At 34.1% G+C, this 19727-nt stretch overlaps 1 protein-coding gene across 1 annotated transcript in view; it reads right to left on the reverse strand.

The window, feature by feature from the left end:
• LOC148941513 (arrestin homolog) overlaps positions 1–19727 on the reverse strand; it is a 201028-nt gene that overhangs the window by 31860 nt on the left and 149441 nt on the right. The gene's annotated exons all lie outside the window — the stretch shown is intronic.

Consider the following 19727-nt stretch of genomic DNA (forward strand, 5'->3'; position numbering starts at 1 on the left):
AACGCGGTTGTCACCTGCAAAATGACATTTTTATTTTATTTTTAGTTTTACTTTCGGCCAGAGCGAGGATAAATTTTTTTTATAGATTTCCATTTGACCTCTTTTTAGCCCACTTTTCAATAGTTTTTTGCAAACCATATGATAGCCTGGTTAGGTTTGGTTCCGCTGATCTACTAGGCAGCAACTGTGTCAAGTCTTTAAGAAAGATTTGGCTATTTACGATTCTGTGTATTAGATGCCCTCGATTACTTGATTTTGAAAGAACTCGTTAAGATGTTTCCCATTTTGCTATTCAAACTGAGTGATGACGAAACCACCATCTATAAAAATTAATATTCATTGAAAGAATTCCCCACAAGGCTGATACTTAAATCAAAAAAGAAATAGAGCTACATTTGTTAAGTCTTGCATGTGTTTTTTGGTCACATAAAACTTAGTTAGAATAGACTTTAAAGATGTTTATGTAAAACTTCGATACAGGGTTGTTCAAAAACAGCAGGGGTGACCAGAAAAAGCTGCCCCGGGCACCGTGGCTGGGAGGATACCACTAGTGGGGCTTTTTATTTATGATTAAGTCGGGAGGGGGGCACAGTAATTCATTTTACCCTTGGCGTCATCAACTCTAGGAACTGCTACGATAGAAGAGGATAATTTCGTATTTGCCTCTGCAAGCAGTTTAATTTGATATCATACAGTTCGTGGTAACGAACAGTAAGTAAAGAGCGACGCAGCTCTATAGTAACCGAAACTGTGAAAACGGAAATTTGATATCAAAAAGTATATCAAAAGATTCTGCTTATTCTGTTGATTCGAAATATATAAGAATTTTAAGGTTTAGTTTTATCCATACAAGGCTATGCCCCTGAGACAATTTACTTCATTTTAGAAAAAAGGGGGAAATGACTCGTAAAAGTCAAGGAATCTTAATGGAAATCACAGCATCAGATTCAGTGTGTCAGATAACCCTGCTGTACAGGTTTCCAGCTCCCTTGTTCAAAAATATGGAATTTTGTATTTTTTGCCAAGAGAATGATTACGGATGCGTGTTATTTTTTTCACAGGCGTAAGCTGATCGAACCAGTGATCTTGGAATAGCGGGACAGGGCTTATTTGAACGGAAATTAAAAGATCGAGTGCCCTTTTTATCTGACCAATATACATACATTTTTCGGGTAGGGGGAGGTTGAATTTTTATGTTGGGGAACTTGGCAGGGGAGAAATTTTTCATGGGGAGGGAAGTTTCCGCGGGAGGGGGTGAACTTTTCAGGGGAAATTTTGCAATGGGGGAATTCGCCAAAATTCCTAAGCGAAGTTCTTTTTATTTGTCTTACTTTCTCTTTCCCGACTTAATTTTATGTGTGGAAATGTTAATTGTAATTGTCCAGAGTAAATTTCCACTGGGATTGTATTGTCTAGAGGATCTTCCCGTGGAAAGAGATCTAGATTTCTTGGTATCATTTAAAAAAATTATCAGAAATTTAAAAAAAGTTTTTTCAACTGAAAGTAAGGAGCAATAATAAAACTTAATACGAACAGAAATTATTACGTATGTGAGGAGGGTTGTCCCTCCTCTATACTTCACTTTCTACGCTAAAAGTTGACTTTTGTCCCAGTTCTAAATTTTCACCGGGATTAAACGCTAAAATTTGACTTTTGTCCCAGTTCTAAATTTTTACCGGGATTACTTATAAAAAATTGTAATTCAAGAAGGTTGTATATTGATAACTCAATATTGCTATTAGAAATATAAACCGCTGCACTGGTACAGTTATTGTGGAAGTTACATATAAAGTAAAAATCGACTTACTCTTGAAGTTCTTGTCCTTATATTACGTTAATTATACGCGTGAGGTTTTTTTAAATTTTTGCTGTAAGTTATGTCAACAAAGGCTGTACTGAAGGTATACCTGAATTAATCACTAAAATCAAAGAAAGCTGTTTGTGTTAGACTTACCTACATATGTAACTACTCTTTACTACATAAATAGCTCTCATTGGTCCTCACCAGCTTACCTATGGCTGAACCAAGGAGAAACAGAAATTTCACTTGTAAGAAATTTCTAAAAGAATTTTCGTACTTTTTAATCGCTCAAAATATCACACAGCAGAACTAATCATTAGAAATCAACTGTCCTGGCTTAAAATCAAACAGTTCGTGGTAACGAACTGTAAGTAAGGAGCGACCCGGCTCAATGGTAACAGAAACTCTAAAAAACGGAATTTTGGTACCAATAGATACATCAAAAGAATTAGATTTTAATTCTGATTTCAAATATATAAGTTGCATCAAGATTAATATTACCAATCAAAAGTTAAGCGCCTGAGAATATTCGACTGATTTTCGAAAAAAGTGGCAAAGACCCCCTAAAAATTACAGAATCTTAATGAAAATCACACCATCATATTCAGCGTATTAGAGAACCCTACTGTAGAGGTTTCAAGCTCCTATCTACAAAAATGTGGAATTTTGCATTTTTTGCCAGAAGAAAGATCACGGGTGTGTGTTTATTTGTTTGTTTTTTTTCTTTTCCCCAGGGGTAATCGTATTGACCCAGTGCTCCTAGAATATCGTAGGAGGGCTCAATAGAACGGAAATTAAAAGTTCTAGTGCCCTATTAGTAGAGATGCCTTATTGAATACAGAACGAACACATGTGCTGCCACCTACAACTTTTTTTAAGACCAAATATGGGCATAGAGTCCCTAGGGAGAACACGTGGTTAATGGGGTCAATGACCTCTTTTTCCAAGGTCGATGTTGTTGTTTTGGGCAAGTGCACGCTCTCAGCGAATGTCAAGGTCGATTTATTTGTTGTTGTTGTTGTAAGTGCACGCTCTCAGCGAATGTCTTAGAAAGGGGGGCGCTACTCCGAACAGGACAATTGTTGTTGTTGTTGTTTTGGCCATGTGCATAGAGTCATTAGGGAGAACACGTGGTTAATGGTGTCAATGACCTAAATTTCCAAGGTCGATTTTGTTGTTGTTGCTGTTTTGGCCATGTGCATAGAGTCATTAGGGAAAACACGTGGTTAATTAAAGCGATTGGGAATTTGGAACACCTGTGCTGTCAGTCATTAATCAAATTGTTTCCGGGCAAAGTTTAATAATGTCTGACAGGTACTGTCAATCATTAATCAAATTGTTTCCAGGCGAAGTTTAATAATGTCTCACAGGTGATGTCAAGATTGTTTGATATGTCACGAAATGGGAATTAATTTGTTGTTTCTAAAGGGAATTGTTGATTCAAGAAAGGCGAATTAATTTGTTTTTTCTAAGGGGAAGGTGGGGAAGAGATATATTGTTTACGTAATCTAAGGGAGAGAATTCCCTAGAAATGGATTACATAATCGGTTGAACCCTATAAGGAGCTCGTGACGGGAATCCATTTATGGGCAAAGAATGACGTAATCAACTAGGACAAATGGATTTCTGAGAAATTGATTACATAATCGGTAGAACCCAATCAGAAGGTCATGACGGGAATCCATTTATGGGCATAGAATGACATAATCAACTAGGACAAATGGATTTCTGAGAAATTGATTACATAGTCGGTAGAACCCTATCAAAAGGTCATGACGGGAATTAATTTATGGGCATAGAATTACGTAATCGACTAAGAGAATTGGATTTCTGAGAAATTGATTACATAATCGGTAGAACCCTATCAGGAGGTCCTGACGGGAATCCATTTATGGGCATAGAATGACGTAATCAACTAGGACAAATGGATTTCTGAGAAATTGATTACATAATCGGTAAAACCCTATCAGAAGGTCATGACGGGAATTCATTTATGGGCATAGAATGACGTAATCGACTAAGACAAGCAAGTTACTTAATGTCAAGTTACTCTTAATGTCCCTCCTAAACCCATTTTCCAAGTTACTTTCTTAATGTCCCTCCTAAACCCATTTTCCAACTTGAAGTACTTATCTTTTTCACCCACAACTATACTTTACAGCTTTTTGAGTGTCCCAACACCAAGAAATACTTTTCAAAGACCATTTCAGAGCAATTTGCTTTCTTAATGTTCCTCCTAAACCCATTTTCCAACTTGAAATACTTATCTTTTTCACCCAAAATTATACTTTACAGCTTTTTGGATACCTCAACACCAAGAAGTACTTTTGAAAGACGATTTCAGAGCAAGTTACTTTCTTAATGTTCATCCTAAACCCATTTTGCAACTTGAAATACTTATCTTTTTCACCCACAACTGTACTTTACAGCTTTTGGATACCTCAACACCAAGAAATACTTTTCAAAGACCATTTCAGAGCAAGTTACTTTCTTAACGTCCCTCCTACACCCATTTTCCAACTTGAAGTACTTATCTTTTTCACCCACAACTATACTTTACAGCTTCTTGGTTACCTCAACACCAAGAAATACATTTCAAAGACCATTTCAGAGCAAGTTACTTTCTTAACGTCCCTCCTAAATCCATTTTCCAACTTCAAGTACTTATCATTTTCACACACAAATATACTTTACATCTTTTTGGATAACTAAACACCGAGAAATACTTTACAAAGAACATTTCAGAGCAAGTTACTTTCTGAATGTCCCTGCTAAACCCATTTTGCAACTTGAAGTACTTATCTTTTTCAACCACAACTATACATTACAGCTTTTTGGTTACCTCAACACCAAGAAATACCTTTCAAATTGCATTTCAGAGAAAGTTACTTTCTTAATGTCCCTCGTAAACCCATTTTCCAACTTGAAGTACTTATCTTTTTCATCCACAACTATACTTTACAGCTTTTTGGATACCTCAACACCAAGAAAAACCTTTCAAAAGGCATTTCAGAGCAAGTTACTTTCTTAATGTCCCTCTTAAACCCATTTTCCAACTTGAAGTACTTATCTTTTTCATCCACAACTATACTTTACAGCTTTTTGGTTACCTCAACACCAATAAATACATTTCAAAGACCATTTCAGAGAAATTTACTTTCTTAATGTCACTACTAAACCCATTTTCCAACTTGAAGTACTTATCTTTTTCACCCACAACTATACTTTACAGCTTTTTGGATACCTCAACACCAAGAAATACTTTTCAAAGACCATTTCAGAGCAAGTTACTTTCTTAACCCTTTCAGTCACCATGTTCTCACATGAGAACATCACAGCTTCGCTTGGTCTTCTTGGACCCTGTAGATGGCAGCGATACTCGAGTATGCGCTCCATAATAATAAGTAATGCGAAAAGACACTGGCAAAGTTTCAAACCGATGATGCTAAATTCTGATTTTTAGCAGTATTTTGAAGTTGTTGCACATCCGTACTCGAAAGAATGGATCTACCAGGTATGTTTTCATGCATTTTTTTTACCAGATTTACCATTAAAATACGCGAAAAAAGGGGTTCATTTGTCCTTTTCAGTTAGTTACCCCATCTATTAAAAAAGTTTACCTCGCTAGTGCGTTGGATAGATGCCGCAGATTTTTTCGAAGTAGCGTGTTCCTGGGTAAGGACAGTGTGACTTGATACTAACTTTTCTATTTAAATAGCAGAATATATGGTACAGTCAGAGGAAAATAATTTTTTTTTTATTATTTGAAAAAATCTGTTATAACTTTTTCCTGTCATGTCGTTTTTCTGTAAAAGCGACTCACTATCTTCTTTTCCAGGTCCATCCAATGATCGACCACGTCGAGTTCGTCACGCTGACATACTGAATGTCTTGGACGCGATCGACTCAGACCTTTCAGAGTTATCGGACCTACCAAACTCAGATGACGAAGGTGAAGATTGGGCGTCAGTAAATCTATCGCAGCCACACGATACGGATGAAGATTCATTATCGGAAGTTGAGGATGATGAGCCGCTCCTCCCCCCGCCTCCGAAAAATCGAAAACGCAGACTCGTATGGAAGAATGCGATCTTCTCGAAAGTTATCAACAATGCCGACCCGGCGCCGCCGCCACTTGGTCCCGAGGAGCCTATAGACTACTTCAAAGAATATTTTGATAGTGAATTTTATGAGTTAGCCGCCGAGATGACCAATCTTTATTCTGTACAGAAAACCGGCTCAAGTTTGGGTACAACAGCCTCTGAAATAAGAAGGTTCATAGGTATTCATATAGCGATGAGTGCTTTTAAATTCCCAAGGTATCGCATGTACTGGGGTAGTCGGACTCGGATACCTCTAATAGCAGACGCCATGAACTTCAATAGGTTTTCGCGTCTCCGAAATTTGTTTCATCTGGTAGATATCCTCTCTAAAGACCCGGAGAACACCGATCGCGTATGGAAGGTTCGTCCGGTTATAGACCGGGTCCTGAAAAAGACAGAAAGCATCGTACCTTCTGAGTATGTATCAGTCGACGAGCAAATGGTGCCGTACACCGGTGCATTGGACATAAAACAGTATATCAGGGGGAAGCCAACACCGTGGGGCATAAAAATCTTTATGCTTTGTAACAGTAACGGCATCATACTCACTTTTGATGTTTACCAGGGTAAGAAAACTATCCTGACGGAAGAGCAGAAGCAGTTCGGACTGGGACCTGGAATGGTACTAGCTCTTGCTGGTCGCGTCCAGCTTCGCCCGCATACGAAAATATTCTTTGACAACTTTTTTACGAGTATTCCGCTCCTTGAAGAGCTTGAACGGAAAAGTATGTATGGCACCGGCACGATCAGAGCGAATAGAGTTCTTGGCGCAAAGTTGGAATCTGATACGTCTCTGAAAAAGAAAGGAAGGGGGCGTTCCACGAGCTAGTGAGTGGAGAAGTATGTCTGATCAAGTGGATGGACTGTAGATCGGTGATAGTCGCTTCTAACATGATTGGAAGCGGCAACGTAAAAAACGTGATGAAGTGGTGTAAGAAAATGAAGACAGAGGTACAAGTGACGCAGCCGGAAGCTATTGCGGCTTATAACCTGAGTATGGGTGGGGTTGATAAGCTTGACCAGATGGTATCCTACTATAGGACCCTCATTCGATCAAAAAAATGGACTTTGAGACTCGTATTCCATTTGATCGATCTTGCTGTAGTCAACAGTTGGCTTGAATATGTCGAGATTTGCAAGGCACAGAATATGAGACAAAAGAACATTGTCGATTCGTTCACCTTCCGACTCGACATAGCAGAGACTCTCATTATGTCTGAAGACACTCCTAGAAGAAGAGGCCGACCCAGATCTCTTCCTTCAAGCGAAGAGGAGGAGAGTGATGAAGAAGACTCGGTTGCCGAAAATCGTAGGAAACGAAAACTCAAATTTCGTAGGCCCTGCTCCGCCGTGAAGAAAGATTCCTTTGCTCATTGGCCAGAAAAATTTGCCGCCCAAAACAGGTGTAAAAATGCCCCCTGTATCATGAAGACTAGGTTCATGTGTACCAAGTGCAACGTCCCACTTTGCCTGGAAGAATCGCGAAACTGTTTCGCACAGTTTCACAAACCTAAAGAAACGTAAAAGGATCATTGTCAATTCAGTTTCTCGTTTTTTGTACTATATTTGAAGTCTCAGTTTTTCATTGGTTTTATACTGTATTTGAATAAATTTGGTCACACTGTCCTTGCTCAAGTACATGGTGGAAAAGAAAGAAGACGTTCAGAAAAAAATCTGAAAAAATTCCTGGTAAGTACTTATCCATCTCATGGTTGACTTTCGCTACTCTATTAATTTTGACCTTCCAGGCTAAAATTCGTGACTGAAAGGGTTAATGTCCCACCTAACCCCATTTTGCAACTTGAAGTACTTATCTTTTTCACCCACAACTATACTTTACAGCTTTTTGGATACCTCAACACCAAGAAATACTTTTCAAAGACCATTTCAGAGCAAGTTACTTTCTTAATCACCCTCCTAAACTCATTTTCCAACTTGAAGTACTTATCTTTTTCACCACAACTATACTTTACAGCTTTTTAAATGCTCCAACACCAAGCAATACTTTTCAAAGGCATTTCAGAACAAGTTCTTTTCTTAATATGCTTCTTAAACCAATTTTACAAATTCTAAATTTTTCCATAGTAGATAGAAAAGGCTATATCATAGCTGTGAATATTTTCTCGAAAGATAAGGAGTTCTATTTCAATTTTTAATTTTCTCAATGCAGTGAAGAAAAGTTCAAGTTCTCTTCTGAATTTTCTCAATGAAAAAGAAATCAGTGTTTATTCAATTCTATTTTTTGAAATAAAATAAAAACTTTCCACTTTAGTTCAGATTTTTCTCAAAATGATGAAAAATTTAAAATACTGTTTCAAATTTTCTCAACGATGTGAAGAAAAGTTCAAGTTCTTTTCTGAACTTTACAAAAGAACACACTTCAATTCTAATTTTTCCAGAGAAAACAAAAATCTTCCACTTCAGTTCTTTATTTCACAAAGACATAAAGAAATTTAAAGTTCAATTATAATTTTTCGGTGGAAGATAGAAAAAGTAATCCCCAACCCGAAGGAACCCCCCGGTCCCCACAGGCCCCAGGCCCCCCGGCCCCACAAAGCCCACCCAAGGCCACCGAACCCAAAGGCCCCCAAAGGCCCCCCGACACACCCAAAAGACCAACAAACAAAAATTGCTCTTAGAAATAATATTTTTCATCACTGATAACACTTTTCTGTTCGAACTAGCAAGTTTTCTACCAAAGATACCAAATATTTTCAGAGAAGTAACATTTTTTGATTGTGATAACAACTTTTCTGTCAGAAGTAGCAAGTTTTGCTTAACACTAACAAACCCGCTCATCAAAGTAATGATATTTTACTTTAATACTAGCATACTTTTACGGAACACACGCAAATTTCTCTTACAAATAATATTTTTCATCAATGATAACACTTTTTCTGTTTGAACTAGCAAGTTTTCTACCAAAGATACCAAATTTTTTCTTAGAAGTAAAATTTTTTGTTTGTGATAACAACTTTTCTGTCAGAAGTAGCAAGTTCTGCTTAAAACTAACAAACCTTCTCATCAAAGTAACGACATTTTACACTAATACTAACATACTTTTACTGAACAAACAAAAATTTCTCTTAGAAATAATATTTGTCATCAATGATAACACTATTTCTGTTCGAACTAGCAAGTTTTCTAGCAAAGATACCAAATTTTTTCGTAGAAGTAACATTTTTTGATTGTGATAACAACTTTTCTGTCAAAAGTAGCAAGTTTTGCTTAACACTAACAAACATTCTCATCAAAGTAACGATATTTTACTTTAATACTAACATACTTTTACTGAACACACACAAATTTTTCTCAGAAATATTATTTTTCGTCAATGATAACACTTTTTCTGTTCGAACTAGCAAGTTTTCTAGCAAAGATACCAAATTTTTTCTTAGAAGTAACTTTTTTGATTGTGATAACAAATTTTCTGTCAGAAGTAGCAAGTTTTGCTTAACACAAACAAACCTTCTCATCAAAGTAATGATATTTTACATTAATACTAACATACTTTTACTGAACAAACAAAAAATTCTCTTAGAAATAATATTTTTCATCACTGATAACACTTTTCTTTTCAAACTAGCAAGTTTTCTACCAAAGGTACCAAATATTTTCATAAAAATAAAATTTTTTGATTGTGATAACAACTTTTCTGTCAGAAGTAGCAAGTTTTTCTTAACACTAACAAACCTTCTCATCAAAGTAAGGATATTTACATTAATACTTACGTACTTTTACTGAACACACAGAAAGTTGTCTTAGAAATAATATTTTTTATCAGTGATAACACTTTTTCTGTTCGAACTAGCAAATTTTCTACCTAAGATAAAAAATTTTATCGTAGAAGCACCATTTTTTGATTGTGATAACAACTTTTCTGTCAGAAGTAGAAAGTTTTGCTTAACACTAACAAACATTCTCATCAAAGTAATAATATTTTACCTTAATAAAAACATACTTTTACTGAACACACACAAATTTCTCTTAGAAATAATATTTTTCGTCAGTGATAACACTTTTTCTGTTCGAACTAGCAAATTTTCTACCAAAGATACAAATTTTTTTCTTAGAAGTAATGTTTTGATTGTGATAACAACTTTTCTGTCAGAAGTAGCAAGTTTTGCTTAACACTAACAAACATTCTCATCAAAGTAACAACATTTTACACTAATACTAACATACTTTTACTGAACAAACAAAAATTTATCTTAGAAATAATATTTATCATCACTGATAACACTTATTCTGTTCGAACTAGCAAACTTTCTAGCAAAGATACCAAATTTTTTCATAGAAGTATCATTTTTTTGATTGTGATAACAACTTTTCTGTCAGAAGTAGCAAGTTTTGCTTAACACTAACAAACATTCTCATCAAAGTAACGATATTTTACTTTAATACTAACCTACTTTTACTGAACACACACAAATTTCTCTTAGAAATAATATTTTTCGTCAGTGATAACACTTTTTCTGTTCGAACTAGCAAGTTTTCTACCAAACATACCAAATTTTTTCGTAGAAGTAACATTTTTTGATTGTTATAACAACTTTTCTGTCAGAAGTAGCAAGTTTTGCTTAAAAATAACAAACCTTCTCATCAAAGTAATGACATTCTACCATAATACTAACATACTTTTACTGAACAAACAACAATTTCTCGTAGAAATAATAGTTTTCGTCAGTCATAACACTTTTTCTATTCGAACTAGCAAGTTTTCTAGCAAAGATACCAAATTTGTTCTTAGAAGTAACATTTTTTGATTGTAATAGCAACTTTTCTGTCAGAAGTAGCAAGTTTTTCTTAACACTAACAAACATTCTCATCAAAGTAACGATATTTTACCTTAATACTAACATACTTTTACTGAACACACACAAAGTTTTCTTAGAAATAGTTTTCGTCAATGATAACACTTTTTCTATTCGAACTATCAAGTTTTCTTAAAAAGATACCAAATTTTTTCGTAGAACTAACATTTTTGATTGTGATTACAACTTTTCTGTCTGAAGTAGCAAGTTTTGCTTAACACTAACAATCCTTCTCATCAAAGTAATGATATTTTACCCTAATACTAACATACTTTTACTGAACACACACAAATTTCTCTTAGAAATAATATTTTTCGTCAGTGATAGCACTTTTTCTGTTCGAACTAGCAAGTTTTCTAGCAAAGATACCAAATTTTTTCTTAGAATTAATATTTTTTAATGTGATAACAACTTTTATGTCAGAAGTAGCAAGTTTTGCTTAACACTAACAAACCTTCTCATCAAAGTAACAACATTATGCCCCAATACTAACATGCTTTTACTGAACAAACAAAAATTTCTCTTAGAAATAATATTTTTCATCACTGATAACACTTTTTCTGTTCGAACTAGCAAGTTTTCTAGCAAAAATACCAAATTTTTTCATAGAAGTAACATTTTTTTGATTGTGATAACAACTTTTCTGTCAGAAGTAGCAAGTTCTACTTAACACTAACAAACATTCTCATCAAAGTAACGATATTTTACTTTAATACTAACATACTTTTACTGAACACCCACAAATTTTTCTTTGAAATAATATTTGTCGTCAATGATAATACTTTTTCTGTTCGAACTAGCAATTTTTCTACCAAAGATACCAAATTTTTTCGTAGAAGTAAAATTTTTTTATTTTGATAACAACTTTTCTGTCAGAAGTAGCAAGTTTTTCTTAACACTAATAATCCTTCTCATCAAAGTAATGATATTTTACCCTAATACTAACATACTTTTACTCAACAAACAATAATTTCTCTTAGAAATAATATTTTTCGTCAGTGATAACACTTTTTCTATTCGAACTAGCAAGTTTTCTACCAAAGATACCAAATTTGTTCTTAGAAGTAACATTTTTGATTGTAATAGCGACTTTTCTGTCAGAAGTAGCAAGTTTTTCTTAACACTAACAAACACTCTCATCAAAGTAATGATATTTTACCTTAATACTAACATACTTTTACTGAACACACACAAATTTCGCTTAGAAATAATATTTTTCGTCAGTGATAACACTTTTTCTGTTCGAACTAGCAGATTCTATACCAAAGATACCAAATTCTTTCGTAGAAGTAACATTTTTTATTGTGATAACAACTTTTCTGTCAGAAGTAGCAAGTTTTGCTGAACACTAATAAACCTTCTCATCAAAGTAACGACATATTACCTTAATACTAACATGCAACTAGGTTAGCCTACGTACGCGCGCGTACGTAGGCTAACCTAGCCTAACCTAACTTAACCTAACCTAACTTAATCTAGTCTATCCTAACCTAACCATTCACCGCCACTTAACCTAATCTAACCTAACCTCACAAATATAGCTCTTAATATGGCTTTTCAGTGGAGGGGGCACTTAACCTAATCTAACCTAACCTAAGCAGCTATTCCTAGACCTAACCTAACCTGACCGAACCTAACCTCACAAATATATCTCTTAATATGGCTTTTCAGTGGAGGATAGCAGGTTTTCCTATGAAAATATTTAAATATGATGAAAATATGTTCCTAGAAATTTTTGAGTTTGGGGGGGGAGGGGAGATTTTAAAATCCTCTGGAAAATTTGAGTTTCGGGGGGGGATTTCAAGAGCTAGGGTTGAGGCGGTGGGCAGTCCCACGTACGTAGGCTAACCTAACCTAACTTAACCTAACCTAACTTGATCTAACCTAACCATACTCGCCGGAAAATCCACCCATGTCGGATTTGTAGCATGCTTTAGTTAGGCTAGGTTAGCTTATCATGAGCGCTACTGATAAGTTAACTTAACCTAACCTAACTTAAACATGGAGAAATGTTTACTAGCTAACCTAACCTAACTTAGCTAACCTGACTTAGCTAACCTAACCTAACCAAACACCAACCCAGAAATGCAAGCAAATAGATTCAGACATAGAAATGAAAAATATTATTTCTAAGAGAACTTTGTGTGCGTGTTCAGTAAAAGTATGTTAGTATTAAGGTAAAATGACGTTACTTTGATGAGAAGGTTTGTTAGTGTTAAGCAAAACTTGCTTCTTCTGACAGAAACGTTGTTATCACAATCAAAAAATGTTACTTCTACGAACAAATTTGGTATCTTTGGTAGAAAATTTGCTAGTTCGAACAGAAAAAGTGTTATCACTGACGAAAAATATTATTTCTAAGAGAAATTTGTGTGTGTTCAGTAAAACTATGTTAGTATTAAGGTAAAATATCATTACTTTGATGAGAATGTTTGTTAGTGTTGAGAAAAACTTGCTACTTCTGACAGAAAAGTTGCTATTACAATCAAAAATGTTACTTCTAAGAAAAAATTTGGTATCTATGGTAGAAAACTTGCTAGTTCGAATAGAAAAAGTGTTATCACTGACGAAAAATATTACTTCTAAGAGAAATTTTTGTTTGTTCAGTAAAAGTATGTTAGTATTAGGGTAAAATATCATTACTTTGATGAGAAGGATTGTTAGTGTTAAGCAAAACTTGCTACTTCTGACAGAAAAGTTGTTATCAAAATCAAAAAATTTTACTTCTACGAAAAAATTTGGTATCTTTGGTAGAAAAATTGCTAGTTCGAACAGAAAAAGTCTTATCATTGACGACAAATATTTTTTCTAAGAGAAATTTTTGCGTGTTTAGTAAAAGTTTTTTAGTATTGAAGTAAAATATCTTTACTTTGATGAGAAGGTTTGTTAGTTTAAAGCAAAACTTGCTACTTCTGACAGAAAAGTTGTTATGACAATCAAAAAAAATTTAATTCTATGAAAAAATTTGGTATCTTTGATAGAAAACTTGCTAGTTCGAACAGAAAAACTGTTATCAGTGATGAAAAATATTATTTCTAAGAGAAATGTGTGTGTGTTCAGTAAAAGTATGTTAGTATTAGGGTAAAATATCATTACTTTGATGAGAAGGATTGTTAGTGTTAAGCAAAACTTGCTACTTCTGACAGAAAAGTTGTTATCACAATCAAAAAATGTTACTTCTACGAAAAAATTTGGTATCTTTGGTAGAAAACTTGCTAGTTCGAACAGAAAAAGTGTTATCACTGACGAAAAATATTATTTCTAAGAGAAATTTATGTGTGTTCATTAAAAGTATGTTAGTATTAAGGTAAAATATCGTTACTTTGATGAGAATGTTTGTTAGTGTTAAGAAAAACTTGCTACTTCTGACAGAAAAGTTGCTATTACAATCAAAAAATGTTACTTCTAAGAACAAATTTGGTATCTTTGGTAGAAAACTTGCTAGTTCGAATAAAAAAAGTGTTATCACTGACGAAAAATATTATTTCTAAGAGAAATTTTTGTTTGTTCAGTAAAAGTATGTTAGTATTAGGGTAAAATATCATTACTTTGATGAGAAAGATTGTTAGTGTTAAGCAAAACTTGCTACTTCTGACACAAAAGTTGTTATCACAATCAAAAAATGTTACTTCTACGAAAAAATTTGGTATCTTTGGTAGAAAACTTGCTAGTTCGAACAGAAAAAGTTTTATCACTGATGAAAAATATTATTTCTAAGGGAAATTTCTGTGTGTTCAGTAAAAGTATGTTAGAATTAAGGTAAAATATCATTACTTTGATGAGAATGTTTGTTAGTGTTAAGCAAAACTTGCTACTTCTGACAGAAAAGTTGTTATCACAATAAAAAAATGTTACTTCTATGAAAATATTTGGTATCTTTGGCAGAAGACTTTCTAGTTCGAACAGAAAAATGTTATCAGTGATGAAAAATATTATTTCTAAGAGAAATTTTTGTTTGTTCAGTAAAAGTATGTTAGTATTAAGGTAAAATATCATTACTTTGATGAGAAGGTTTGTTTGTGTTAAGCGAAACTTGCTACTTCTGACAGAAAAGTTGTTATCACAATCAAAAAAGTTACTTCTATGAAAAAAGTTGGTATCTTTGCTAAAAAACTTGCTAGTTCGAACAGAAAAAGTGTTATCATTGAAGAAAAATATTATTTCTAAGAAAAATTGGTGTGTGTTCAGTAAAAGTATGTTAGTATTAAAGTAAAATATCATTACTGTGATGAGAATGTTTGTTAGTGTTAAGCAAAACTTGCTACTTCTGACAGAAATGTTGTTATCACAATCAAAAAATGTTACTTCTAAGAAAAAATTTGGTATATTTTCTAGAAAACTTGCTAGTTCGAACAGAAATAGTGTTATCATTGATGACAAATATTATTTCTAAGAGAAATTTTTGTGTGTTCAGTAAAAGTATGTTAGTATTAAGGTAAAATGTCGTTACTTTGATGAGAATGTTTGTTAGTGTTAAGCAAAACTTGCTAGTTCTGACAAAAAAGTTGTTATCACAATCAAAAAATGTTACTTCTAAGAAAAAATTTTGTATCTTTGCTAAAAAACTTGCTCGTTCAAACAGAAAAAATGTTATCATTGATGAAAAATATTATTTCTAAGAGAAATTTCCGTGTGTTCAGTAAAAGTATGTTAGTATTAAGGTGAAATATCATTACTTTGATGAGTGGGTTTGGTAGTGTTAAGCAAAACTTGCTACTTCTGACAGAAAAGTTGTTGTCACAATCAAAAAATGTTACTTCTATGAAAATATTTGGTATCTTTGGCAGAAAACTTGCTAGTTCAAACAGAAAAGTGTTCTCAGTGATGAAAAATATTATTTCTAAGAGAAATTTTTGTTTGTTGGTCTTTTGGGTGTGTCGGGGGGCCTTTGGGGGCCTTTGGGTTCGGTGTCCTTTGGTGGGCTTTGGGGGGCCGGGGGGCCTTGGGGGACCGGGGGTTCCTTCGGATTGGGGATTACTTTTTCTATCTTCCACCGAAAAATTAGAATTGAACTTAAAATTTCTTTATGTCTTTGTGAAATAAAGAACTGAAGTGGAAGATTTTGGTTTTCTCTGGAGAAATTAGAATTGAAGTGTGTTCTTTGGTAAAGTTCAGAAGAGAACTTGAACTTTTCTTCACTTCGTTGAGAACATTTGGAACAGTATTTTAAATTTTTCATCACTTTGAGAAAAATCTGAACTAAAGTGGAAAATTTTTATATTATTTGGAAAAATAGAATTGAATAAAAACTAATTTCTTTTTCATTAAGAAAATTCAGAAGAGAACTTGAACTTTTCTTCACTTCATTGAGATAATTTAAAATTGAAATAGAACTGCTTATCTTTCGAGAAAATATTCAGAGCTATGATATAGCCTTTTCTATCTACTATGGAAAAATTTAGAATTTGTAAAATTGGTTTAAGAAGCATATTAAGAAAAGAACTTGTTCTGAAATGCCTTTGAAAAGTATTGCTTGGTGTTGGAGCATTCAAAAAGCTGTAAAGTATAGTTATGGTGAAAAAGATAAGTACTTCAAGTTGGAAAATGGGTTTAGGAGGGACATTAAGAGAGTAACTGGCTCTGAAATGGTCTTTGATTAGTATTTATTGTTTTTGAGTTATCCAAATTTCTGTGAATTTTTGTTTCGTGTTTAATAGATAAGTACTTAAAGTTTGAAAGTGGGTTTAGGAGGGAAGTTAAGAATTTAACTTGCTCTGAAGTAGTCTTTGAAAAGTATTTCTTGGTGTTGAAGTATCCAAAAAGCTGTAGAGTATAGTTGTGGGTGAAAAAGATAAGTACTTCAAGTACGAAAATGGGTTTAAGAGGGATATTAAGAAAGTAACTTGCTCTGAAATGCCTTTTGAAAGGTATTTCTTGGTGTGGAGGTATCCAAAAAGCTGTAAAGTATAGTTGTGGTTGAAAAAGATAAGTACTTCAAGTTGGAAAATGGGTTTAGGAGGGACATTAAGAAAGTAACTTGCTCTGAAATGGTCTTTGAAAGGTATTTCTTGGTGTTGAGGTATACAAAAAGCTGTAAAGTATAGTTGTGGATGAAAAAAATAAGTACTTCAAGTTTGAAAATGGGTTTAAGAGGGACATTCAGAAAGTAACTTGCTCTGAAATGCTTTTTGAAAGGTTTTTCTTGGTGTTGAGGTATCCAAAAAGCTGTAAAGTATAGTTGTGGATGAAAAAGATAAGTACTTCAAGTTGGAAAATGGGTTTAGGAGGGACATTAAGAAAGTAACTTGCTCTGAAATGCATTTTGAAATGTATTTCTTGGTGTTGAGGTATCGAAAAAGCTGTAAAGTATAGTTGTGGGTGAAAAAGATAAGTACTTCAAGTTGCAAAATGGGTTTAGGAGGGACATTAAGAAAGTAACGTGCTCTGTAATGGTCTTTGAAAAGTATTTCTTGGTGTTGAGGTATCCAAAAAGCTGTAAAGTATAGTTGTGAGTGAAAAAGACAAGTACTTCAAGTTGGAAAATGGGTTTAGGAGTGACATTAAGAAAGTAACTTGCTCTGAAATGGTCTTTGAAAGGTATTTCTTGGTGTTGAGGTAACCAAGAAGCTGTAAAGTATAGTTGTGGGTGAAAAAGGTAAGTACTTCAAGTTGGAAAATGGGTGTAGGAGGGACATTAAGAAAGTAACTTGCTCTGAAATGGTCTTTGAAAAGTATTTCTTGGTGTTGAGGTATCCAAAAGCTGTAAAGTACAGTTGTGGGTGAAAAAGATAAGTACTTCAAGTTGGAAAATGGATTTAGGATGAACATTAAGAAAGTAACTTGCTCTGAAATGGTATTTGAAAAGTATTTCTTGGTGTTGAGGTATCCAAAAAGCTGTAAAGTATAGTTGTGGGTGAAAAAGATAAGTACTTCAAGATGCAATATGTGTTTAGGAGGGACATTAATAAAGTAACTTGCTCTTAAATGTTCTTTGAAAAGTATTTCTTGGTGTTGAGGTATCCAAAAAGCTGTAAAGTATAGTTGTGGGTGAAAAAGATAAGTACTTCAAGATGCAAAATGTGTTTAGGAGGGACATAAAGAATGTAACTTGCTCTGAAATGGTCTTTGAAAGGTATTTCTTGGTGTTGAGGTATCCAAAAAGCTGTAAAGTTTAGTTGTGGATGAAAAAGTTAAGTACTTCAAGTTTGAAAATGGGTTTACGAGGGACATTAAGAAAGTAACTTGCTCTGAAATGCCTTTTGAAAGGTATTTCTTGGTGTTGAGGTATCCAAAAAGCTGTAAAGTATAGTTGTGGATGAAAAAGATAAGTACTTCAAGTTGGACAATGGGTTTAAGAGGGACATTAAGAAAGGAACTTGCTCTGACATGCCTTTTGAAAAGTATTTCTTGGTGTTGAGGTATCCAAAAAGCTGTATAGTATAGTTGTGGGTGAAATAGATAAGTCCTTGTATTTGGAAAATGAGTTTCGGAGGGATATTAAGAAAGTATCTTGCTCTGAAATGGTCTTTGAAAGGTAGTTCTTGGTGTTGAGGTATCCAAAAAGATGTAAAGTATAGTTGTGGGTGAAAAAGATAAGTAATTCAAGTTGGAAAATGGGTTTAGGTGGGTCAATAAGAAAGTAACTTGCACTGAAACGGTCTTTGAAAAGTATTTTTTGGTGTTGAGGTAACCGAAAAGCTGAAAAGTATAGTTGTGGGTGAAAAAGATAATTACTTCACGTTGGAAAATGGGTGTAGGAGGGACGTTAAGAAATTAACTTGCTCTGAAATGGTCTTTGAAAAGTATTTCTTGGTGTTGAGGTATCCAAAAGCTGTAAAGTACAGTTGTGGGTGAATAAAATAAGTACTTCAAGTTGCAAAATGGGCTTAGGATGAACATTAAGAAAGTAACTTGCTCTGAAATGGTCTTTAAAAAGTATTTCTTGGTTTTGAGGTATCCAAAAAGCTGTAAAGTATAGTTGTGGGTGAAAAAGATAAGTACTTCAAGTTGCAAAATGGGTTTAGAAGGAGAATTAAGAAAGTAACTTGCTCTGAAATGGTCTTTGAAAGGTATTTCTTGGTGTTGGGACACTCAAAAAGCTGTATAGTTGTGGGTGAAAAAGATGAGTACTTCAAGTTGGAAAATGGGTTTAGGAGGGACATTAAGAAAGTAACTTGGAAAATGGGTTTAGGAGGGACATTAAGAAAGTAACTTGCTTGTATTAGTCGATTACGTCATTCTATGCCCATAAATGAATTCCCGTCACGACCTTCTGATAGGGTTCTACCGATTATGTAATCAATTTCTCAGAAATCCATTTGTCCTAGTTGATTACGTCATTCTATGCCCATAAATGGATTCCCGTCAGGACCTCCTGATAGGGTTCTACCGATTATGTAATCAATTTCTCAGAAATTCAATTGTCTTAGTTGATTACGTCATTCTATGCCCATAAATGGATTCCCGTCATGACCTTTTGATAGGGTTCTACCGATTATGTAATCAATTTCTCAGAAATCCGTTTGTCCTAGTTGATTACGTCAATCTGTGCCCATAAATGGATTCCCGTCCTGACCTTTTGATTGGGTTCTACCGATTATGTAATCAATTTCTCAGAAATCCATTTGTCTTAGTTGATTACGTCATTCTATGCCCATAAATGGATTCCCGTCACGAGCTCCTTATAGAGTTCTACCGATTATGTAATCAATTTCTCGGGAATTCTCTCCCTTCGATTACGCAATCAATATATCTCTTCTTCACCTTCCCCTTAGAAACAACAAATTAATTCCCCTTTCTTGAATCAATAATTCCCCTTAGAAACAACAAATTAATTCCCATTTCGTGACATATCAAACAATCTTGACATCACCTGTGAGACATTATTAAACTTCGCCTGGAAACAATTTGATTAATGATTGACAGTACCTGTCAGACATTATTAAACTTTACCCGGAAACAATTTGATTAATGACTGACAGCACAGGTGTTCCAAATTCCCAATCGCTTTAATTAACCACGTGTTCTCGCTAATGACTCTATACACATGGCCAAAACAACAACAACAAC

The sequence above is a fragment of the Artemia sp. Qi Xiang Cuo genome, chromosome 18 (genome assembly GCF_049724085.1).
Source record: "Artemia sp. Qi Xiang Cuo chromosome 18, ASM4972408v1, whole genome shotgun sequence".
NCBI lineage: Eukaryota > Metazoa > Arthropoda > Branchiopoda > Anostraca > Artemiidae > Artemia > Artemia sp. Qi Xiang Cuo.